The 9,580-nt window shown below is 49.3% G+C and overlaps 1 protein-coding gene across 5 annotated transcripts in view; it reads right to left on the bottom strand.

Annotated features, from left to right (window-relative positions):
- The window catches only part of HTR4 (5-hydroxytryptamine receptor 4), a 173,142-nt gene extending 168,857 nt beyond the window's left edge, over positions 1-4,285 (bottom strand). For 4 of the 5 annotated variants that reach the window (XM_038535086.1, XM_038535088.1, XM_038535084.1 and 1 more), the window contains exon 1: positions 4,220-4,285. The gene's annotated coding sequence lies outside the window, so the exon portion shown is untranslated. Of the gene's footprint in view, positions 1-4,010; positions 4,087-4,219 lie in introns of those variants that run through there. The other variant, XM_038535085.1, reaches the window with a different exon arrangement.
- Between the last annotated feature and the right edge of the window lie 5,295 nt (positions 4,286-9,580).

The following is a 9,580-nucleotide window of genomic DNA, read 5'->3' as shown; positions in this document are numbered from 1 at the left end:
AGAAACTCTGGAGATGGGGACCTGCAATCTGTGTGTCAGCACATCCAATACATGATTCTGGAGCTCACCAAAGTTTGAGAGCTGCTGTCTTAACCAATCTATGAAGCTTGCAAAACCAAGGCTCTATGATTTATTCGCTGGCAGCTACCAGACCTGTGGCTTTGTTAATACAGGGTCTTAGAAGAAGCAGTCGGCCTTCTTAGGGCTTGCCTTGGACTGTCAAGCTTAACAGTAATGGGTAAGGTCATCATTACCCTATCAATAAGCCTACTTGCCAGCCATTTACATTACACTTCGTGTCCCTCTGTCCCAATGTGTACCACCTTCTACTGCCTCAGTAGCATGAAAACAGCATTTATGTTAGAAAACAGCATTCATGTTAGAGTGAGAGCAAGCTAAGAATACAGAAGGAGGGAGTTGATAAAAATATGGCAACTTCATTTTTAATGACTAGAGCGATATCTACAGTTTCCAAGATGAGAGGACTTACTGGAAAATGAAATGCCTCATCCACTGTTTGCTCCTTTTTTCCATCCTTCCTTTTCTCTGAGCCCCCCATCCTGCCCCCAGTGTACTCTGCCCCTATCCCTCTCCCTCTGCTTACACCTTGGAGCTATTTCTGAATAAGCTTCATGATAAAGAGAGAGGAGAAGACAAAGACAGAAATCACATCGTTTCAACTGAACACAACTGCCAACTTCAGTTTCTAGCCTTCCTAGAAGCAGACTTGGTTCTACAACTGAACTAGAAGTGGTTTAAATTCATTTCCACCTGTAACGTCAAGATCCCATTCATGGAAGACAGTGAGTGTAGTGTGGGGGCTCAGAACATACTCTCGAGTCAGACCCAGCTCCACCGTTTCACAGATCAGAGAACCCTGAGCATGTTATCCCACCTGAGTTTGAGTCACCTCATCGCTGCAAAGGGTAGCAATAAAAGGATCTCTCTCACGGGATTCTTAATGAAGATTAAATGAGATCATCCACGTAAAGCATTTAGAACTGTGCCTGGCACAAAATAAGAGCTGGATTAATGTGAGCTATTAGGATTATTATGATAATGTCTCCAAAATGCTTCTCAGCCTTCAGCAACATCTTGAGCATTTCCAGGCATAGCAACAAGACAGTGAGAAACCAGGAGGGATAAAGGTAAATGTGTGAGGGTGGTTCAGTTGGAAGGGGGGGTGGAAAAGCAGCTAGCAACACACAAGTTCAACTACTTATTAAATTACTTACTCAGAAGATATTTCTGTACAAGGCCACAAGACTTGTGTTTGAACTGCAACAGTGATTCTCAATAAGGACTGGGGATGGGAAAGGATTTTCTTCCCCAAGGACACACTTTGGTCGTCACAACGGGTGGTTGCTCCTGGCATTTAATGGGAGCCAGAGATGCTGCTGACCAGCCAATGATGCATAGGACAGTACCTCACAACAAAAAAATTATCTAGCCCAAGATGTCAATAGTACAAAGATTTGAGAAACCTTGAATTACAACATTGTGTGAAGTTATCTTAATAAGACTTAACACTTTTTCAATTTTCAAAAAGGCAACGGTATGGAAGAAGTGAGAACAGATGACCTGTAAGACTCCTTCAAGCCCAAGGCTTAATGTGGACAGTTGACCCTCAACCACAAATTTAAGTCAATAATGTATTTCCACCCCTTCTCCCTTTGCCTGGTTCCTTTCCCTAAAGACATACTGAACTTCTTTAAAAGATGGTTAGGTATTGGCAGACAACCCTAAGTCATCAGGGGCAATGTTTCTCACTGAGAGAACACCAATGACTATCAGAGAATTGTAAAGCCTTAGAAATTGACCTTAGCAACAAGATTCCAATTGAAATCTTCTATCACATTTCACAGGTGAAGAAACTGAAATTTAGAAAGGCCAAGAGACTCAATCTAGGTCACAGAATGCTACCATCCTCGGAAGATCCAGATCCTTCCAAAGAACTTACTTAACCTGCTAATCGGATAGTGATAATAGCAAGGGTCCCCTCAGAATATGTGTTTTGCGTTTTTTCAGCGATGACAGTCTTCAACTGTTCCTATCTCTGGAAATCCCTGAATACGGGGTTCACCTGATAAGGTGGTAGCAGTGGTGATAAAGAACAAACAAAGAAAATTAGACTGAAGAAGTCCTAAGGGGAAAGAGATAAGCCCTGCCCTCTGATCAAGCTGTGGCTGCCAACTGATGAGGACAAAATCTAACGAGGTAACTTTAGTTCCTGGCCAGAATGACTTGGGGGACAGTGGTGGCCCAATAACAGATGGGGGGTGATGGGGGGTGAGGGTCAGGAGGTCAGCAGGTCACTTCTGCTGGGTTTCAAATGCAGTTCTTTCATCTGCGAACTTCAGACAAGGGTGTGAGGGGATGAACCGTGTCAGTGAGGCCCAGGAGAAGTTGAGTAGAAAGAAACACATTCAGTGTGTTGGTTGTGGGGCCACTGTGGCCCCTGGGAGGACCAGCTTCAGGAATGAAATCCAGATAACTCAGAGAAACCAAGAGTACCACAGTCCTCTGGGCCCTCAGCGCACTCAACATGGCCCTGAAGTGAACGTTCCCTGGCACTCCCACTAGCTCAGGATTGCTCCAATTCTCCTGGAGCTTAAATGGCGACCTGCTCAACTGTGCAATAATAATTATGCTCAATTGTGCAATAGTAATTTCCCATGGGGGGAAGTGATGCAAACACAAGAGAGAGTTTAGGGTAAGAGTAGATGGGAAAAATAGACTTAAAAAATGACTTGAGAATACTGAACGCTCTCTTTACTTGTTACTAATTTTCTCCACCTCATCATTTCCTGGGTGAAAGCCACTCCTCACAACTGAACGAGTCTCGTCCCCTTGTCCTGACTTTTTCCTTCTTTCTAGGGCACAGCATCTGTCACAGTGTCCTTTCCCTTCACCACCTGTGCTCACCGGCAGCACACAGCAGCTCCTCCTCCTTCACCAGGGATGCCGAAGTTCCACACAGGCACCAGGCAAACACTGGGGGCCCCATTGCCCACCACACACACACACACACACACACACACACACCCCTCCTTCCGCACGCCTGGTCACCTGCAGCCTTATAAACCCAGGGAGCCCATGTCAACAATATCTAGGCAAGAAGGGTAAGCTCCTCTCTGTGTCCTTCCATCAAACTCCACCTAAGAAACATTTTCTTGTTCATGGGAAATCAAGCCAACATTTTCGCTTAACCTTGCACTCTGGGAAGACAAGCTGGTGGCCATGACCTCTCCACCTCTGCTGGCCACCGCCTCTCCTGTCTCAACAGCCACTTCTCCCAGAAGCAACTGACAGCACAGTGCCACACACTGGGTAGCCCGCGGAGGGGAAAGGCACCTGAAATGGGTATCGGGGATCCTGTGAAAGACAAACTGCAGGCAGTGACCGTGAAAGCTTCCTGCAGCACAGCGTGCCCACACGCCCGCGGTCACTCACACGCACGCACAGGCACAGCCCAGGTATACAACTAGGAGCATCCGCGTCCTGCCACACACAGTGGGAGGGAGTTACGCTCGCGGTCACACATCCAGGACCAGGCTTAGACTCCACACTCATGTATCCAGTTACACACACGGTTATGGATGCACTGGCCATGTTACCCGCCCCCTCTCTCCCTAACACACACACACACACACACACACACACACACACACACAGTCAGTGGACAAACAGGCAGTCTCACAAGTCCCCACGCACCCAAGCGCAGGGCAGCAGCCCCGACCCAAGGGGGGGTCCCACGCCAGAGACGCGTCCTGCACCGCCGCCCCCCCCGCCCCCGGGGGTCACCTCCCCGCCCCCGGGGCCGCCCCCCCCCCCCGCCCCCGGCGGTCACCTCCCGGCCCCCGGGGCCGCCCCCCTCGCCCCCGGGGGCTACCCCCGCCCCCGGGGCCGCCGCCCCGCCGCGCACCCCTCCGGCCCCGCGCGGCCGCCGCAGCCCCCCGCCCCCCGGCCCGCGGGCTCCCGGGTCCGGCCCCGCGCGCCCCCGCACCTACCGCCGCCCGAGGCGAGGGAGCCAGGCGCCCGGCACGGCGGAGCGGCCACCCCCAGCCGCGGAGCCGCGCTAGTGCCGCCGCCGCGCTCCCAGCGCTGCCTGCGCCCGCCCCGCCGCCCCCTCGGGTGCCGGCTCCAGCCCCCGCGCGGGAGGCCGGCGGATGGGCGGCGGGCGCGGGGCTGCGGCGGCGGGACCCCGGCCCCCGCTCACCTGCGCGCGCCGCGCATCGTCCTCCTCCCGGGCCGGCGGGGCCGGGCTGCGCGCGCTCCACGCCCCCTGCCCCGGCGGGTGCCCCCGAGGGTGCCCCGGAGGGCGGCCCGGGCGCGGCGGCGGCGCTGCCGGGACCTCGCCCTCGCCCTCGCCCTCGCCCTCGCCCTCGCCCTCGGGGCTGGCCGCGGCCGCCTCCCCTGCGCGAGCGCTGCCCCGGCCCGCGCCGGCTCCTGGGTGACCTTGGGCAAGTTGGGCAACCTCTCGGAGCGCCCCGCGTCCCCTCCGGGAAGACCGCAAATCCAGGAGCCGGAGGCGCTGGTGGTGGCCGAGCCGGGAGGTCCCACCCCTGCAGAGCTCACTTCCTCCTCGGGCCTCTGGCTCTGCCCGGGGCCGGCCCGCGTGGGAGCGGGGTTCGGGGCCAGCTCCCTGCTCCCTGGGACGGGCGGCGCCCAAGGTTTCCAGAGGCAGCGCTCGGCGGGCCTGACATCCTGGGGTCCTGCGGGTCCCGGTTAGCCCGCTCTGGCTTCCTGGGCTGCAGGTTCCTTGGTCTCCCAGCTCCGCCCACCGGGGACCTCGAGCGCCGGGTTAGACCCGGGGCCAGCCTCTGCGCTCCCATCTGTACAATGGGGACGAGAAAGGCACAGGCTGTGTTGAGCCTTCCCGAGTTCCTGGCTGTCACTTAGGGCATTGTTAGCTGCGAGGAACCGCGGTGGAAAGCAGAACCTTTTTCCTCAACGTATCTGACAAAGGTCTCAAGTCCCAGGGACAAAACAATTCAAGAGTTGAACAGGCCATTGCTGGGTCCTAGGGCAGATCTATTTGAGGAACCTCCGCACAGTTTTCCAGAATGGCTGCACCAGTTCGCATTCCCACCAACAGTGCAGGAGGGTTCCCCTTTCTCCACATCCTCTCCAACATGTGTTGTTTCCCCATCTTGTTCATTTTCCCCATACTCACTGGTGTGAGGTGGTATCTCATTGTGGTTTTGAAGTGTATTTCCCCCATGGCCAGTGGTGCGGAGCATTTTCTCATGTGCTTGTTGGCCACGTGCATGTCTTCTTAGTGAAATTTCTGCTCATGTCTTCTGCCCATTTCATGATTGGATTGTTTGTTTCTCGGGTGTTGAGTTTAAGAAGTTCTTTATAGATCTTGGATACTAGCCCTTTATCTGAGATGTCATTTGCAAATATCTTCTCCCATTCTGTAGGTTGTCTTTGAGTTTTGTTGACTGCTTCTTTTGCTGTGCAGAAGCTTTAAAGGGGAAAGGAGAAAAATGAGTGGGAAAAATCAGAGAGGGTGATAGAGCATGAGAGACTCCTAACTCTGGGAAACGAACAAGGGTTAGCAGAAGGGGAGGTGGGAGGAAGATGGGGTGACTGGGTGATGGTCACTGAGGGGGGCACTTGACGGGATGAGCTCTGGGTGTTATGCTATGTGTTGGCAAATCAAACTCCAATACAAAAGATATACAAAAAATACAAAAAATGAAAACAAACAAACAAACAAACAAACAAAAAGAGTTAAACAGGCCACACTGGGAAGGCGCAATGAGGGTCTGCCTTGGGTGAGACAGGTGAGGGGGTCTTCCAGAGGGCACAATTCACCCCCACAAGGCCTACTGAGGCTGCCTGGACACCTGACAAAACACAGAAGATGTGACAGCAATTAACTTCTGAAAGCAAAGCAATCTCTCAAGACTATCTTAAAAATTGTTAACTTACAATTGTGAGCACAACCTGATTGAACTCAAAATTTAAATTTACCAACCTATTCATTGCCAGAAATCCGGAACGGGTCCCTTTCTCAGCTTATCTCTCTGTCCATAGCCCTCTCATTCCTCCCTTCTTTTGCCAGGCCCTGTCTCTCTTCCTCATGGTCTCTATTTCTTCCCCATCTTAACTCGTACACTTTTTCTCTCTTCTTTCTCCCTTTTTCCATGTCGGTCTGTACATCTCTTCTTTACCTTCTTTGTGCCCTGTCCCCCCCTCGACACCTCTCGCTCCCAACCTTTCCCACCCATTACTTCTCCCCCCTTGCATGTATAGCTCTTGAATCTTTATTCATCTTCTGTCCCCCATTAGCAATCGAATAGTGGAAGAGCTGTTAAGTTATTTCTCTAATGATAAGAAGATCCAAACTTAAATTTATCACTATGCCACATCCCTAAACCAAACATTCTTGATAAATGACACCATTATCCTCACACTCAGGGGAGCGTACAGCCTGAGTCATCTTGAACGACTCTACCTCTGTTCCTTTTCTCCTCACTCTCCACTCAACCACTTGCCAGTTCCCAGAGAGTCTATCCCCATTCTGCCACGGGCATCTGTCCTTTCCTTCCTATTCCCACTGGACTGAGTCATACTTTTTTCTGGAATCATAAGAAGGGCCTTCCACCTGCCCTCTGCCCTCCAGCCTGTCCTCCTTCCTGATATCAGCCAGCATGCTTCTCCTCAGGCAGATCCCAGTGCTGTCACTCTGGAGCGCTAAAACCTAATGCCTGTGGAAGGCAGAAATCCACTTCCCAAAGATAACCGTGCCCTAATCCCCAGAACCTGTACATAGATTACCTCACGGGGCAAAAGGGACTTGGCAGATAGGATTAAGTTACGGACTTGAGATGAGAGATTATCCCTGATTGTACAGGCAGATCCTTCAAGTGTCCACAAAAGTAGAAGCAAGGGACAAGAGGAGGTCAGAGTGATGTGCTGTGCAAAGGACTTGACCAGCTGTTACCGGCCTTGAAGGTGGAAGAAAGCAGCCCAAGACAAGGAATGCAGATGGCCACTAGATGCTGGGGAAGGCAAGGAAACAGATGCTCCCTTAAAGTCTCCAGAAAGGAAGGCAGCCCTGCAGACACCTTGGTTTTAGTGCAATGAGATTCGTGTCAGACTTCTGAGCTAGAGAGGTATAGTGTGACAATAAATTTGTGTTGTTTTAATCCACTAAGTAACTTGTTGCCTTCGCAACAGCTAATTAATTGCAATGCACCTCTTTTATTCATGAAGGTACACGCCAGTGCCTTCTCTTGCTATTAACAGCAATCCTACTTTCAGCCACCTTGCCCTATCCAAAACCTTGGATTTCCAGGGGTCTGTTCCCTGTACACCTTCTTTTCTTCTGTCATCTGTACCCACGTGCGCCAGACTGGCCAGCCCTAATACTTTTCAGCGTGTATGGGTTCTATAGCACCGTATCTGATATCTCCCTTCTTTGATTCTCCAGAACTTCGTATTTTTTCTAGGTATATCCAAGGGTGCTTTTTCTAATGGGAGAGAAGGGAACCAGACTGAGGACAGGACTCCAAGTGCACAGGTTGAAATTGCTCCTGGCTCTCTGCTCCCACGACAGTGTGTTCATCTCTCTTCTGTAGCAGCTACCACCACACTGTGCTGTTTGCAACTTATTTGTGAGTCTGCATGGCACACTGGATGGTGAGTGCCTCCAAGGCAGAGACCAGATCTTCCCTCCCTCTCTGTGTCCCAGCCCCTAGCACCATGGCAGGCACACAGTAGGGACTTGATAAGTGCTTTCTGAATGAATGGGTGGAAAAAATAAGTGCAGTGTCCAATTATGTTGAGCAGACAGACTATTAATAAATATTTCTTGTACCATCGGTCTCTATTTAGTTGGAGTGATCAATAAAAATCCCTCAGTTGGGCAGCCTAGGTAGCTCAGTGGTTTAGCACCACCTTCAGCCCAGGGCCTGATCCTGGAGACCTGGGATCCAGTCCCACATCGGGCGCCCTGCATGGAGCCTGCTTCTCCCTCTGCCTGGGTCTCTGCCTCTCTCTCTCTATGTCTCTCATGAATAAATAAATAAAATCTTTAAAAACAAAAAAAAAAACACACCTCAGTTAATGTAATGAAGTTTTAAATAGGAGATGCTGATGCCTAGCTTGAACCATATATTTTTCATTGTTTTATTTTATGTTTGTTTATGCGGTCTTTTTGCCTTTGCTGAAGAAGAGTCTCACAATAAAAGAGTTCTTCTTCCTTTTTTTTTTTTTAAGCAGCCCTATTTAAAAAGGGCTATTATTTCAAGTAAAATCGTTATAAACATGCAAAGTCTTTGGCCCAACAATCCCAATTCTTAAAATGTGTCCTAAGAGTAATAAGTCTATGTACACAATGACTTACCTAAAAGGGTGTTCACTGCGGCAGGATCTTTTATAAGAGTAAATAATTGGAAATAGCCCAAATATCTAACAACAGGGGATTCACTAAATATATCATCTTTACCATGAGATATACCATTCGGGTATTAAACATGATTTTGTCAATTGATATTTATTATATAGAAAGATTTGTATGAATATTTTTACATTCTTTATTATGCTTATCTGTACTTTCTAACTACCAGACAATAAGCATATATTTAGAAGTTAGGTTCAATTATTTTAAAACCTGCTTTGCCTTCAAAAGGAAAGTTATATAAAACTTTAGTATCTTCCCAAGTTCCAAGAAAACCTATTCACAGATGAGCTTCAATTCTCTGATTCCAACAAAAGAAAAGTCACAAAATCTTGAAATACAATCTGGGCCTGTCTTCCTTCTATTCATTCATTAGCTCTAGAAATGTTTATTGTACCATCTCAATTAAGGCCTTTGGTAGCAAGCAACAGAAAAGGACTCTAGCTAACCCGAGCAAAAGGGAAATTATTGGAACACTATTCAAAGACTCACAGAATTCCTGAGATGCTAGGAACTAGGCTTGGAGAAGCAGTTACCCAGAGAGCTCCAGAAAACCAAAAAAGCAGAAAGTACAGCAACTGGTTCACAGAGAAACTCCATCAGGATGATGTACCATCCCTCCTGACACGGTGAACTGCCTCCATCAGTTCTCCATCATTGGGCCACTCACCCAAGGTCAGAGTCACTTGGAATATACCCCAGACTGGCCAAGCCTAACTTTGTGTCTCCTCTTTCACTCACTGAATCAGAAATTAAGGAGGGAAAGCATCTGGTTCCTCCATCAAGACTGCATACCATGGGGGAAATTTTATTTCCCCAGTAAATTTGAGGAGCTGTTAGAAAGGTAAAATGGAAGCTGACAGCATGAAAATAATAAATGGCCCCTACAAACCCCTGCACTATGCCAGGTATTGGGCTGTTCCAGTTTCCAGGTCTGATTTGTCTGCTAGGAACCCTCCAGTATGAATAGTTCAGATGAGCTACCAGGCCCAACTCAGAGGAGATGAAGAAGTCTTCGATTTGGTTCCATTATTACATTTATAAACTTGAAACATGTTGAGGTTTTCTTTTGCATATTTCTGCTAGTCTGCAGAAACAAATAACATACTATTTTTCTCCTTACTTTTGTGGTACAAATGTCCTATTATGTACTTATTGCCCAACAGC

The sequence above is a fragment of the Canis lupus genome, chromosome 4, assembly GCF_011100685.1.
Source record: "Canis lupus familiaris isolate Mischka breed German Shepherd chromosome 4, alternate assembly UU_Cfam_GSD_1.0, whole genome shotgun sequence".
Lineage (NCBI taxonomy): Eukaryota > Metazoa > Chordata > Mammalia > Carnivora > Canidae > Canis > Canis lupus.
The sequence above is the reverse complement of the archived record's forward strand: the minus strand, read 5'-3'. Positions and strand labels throughout refer to the sequence as shown.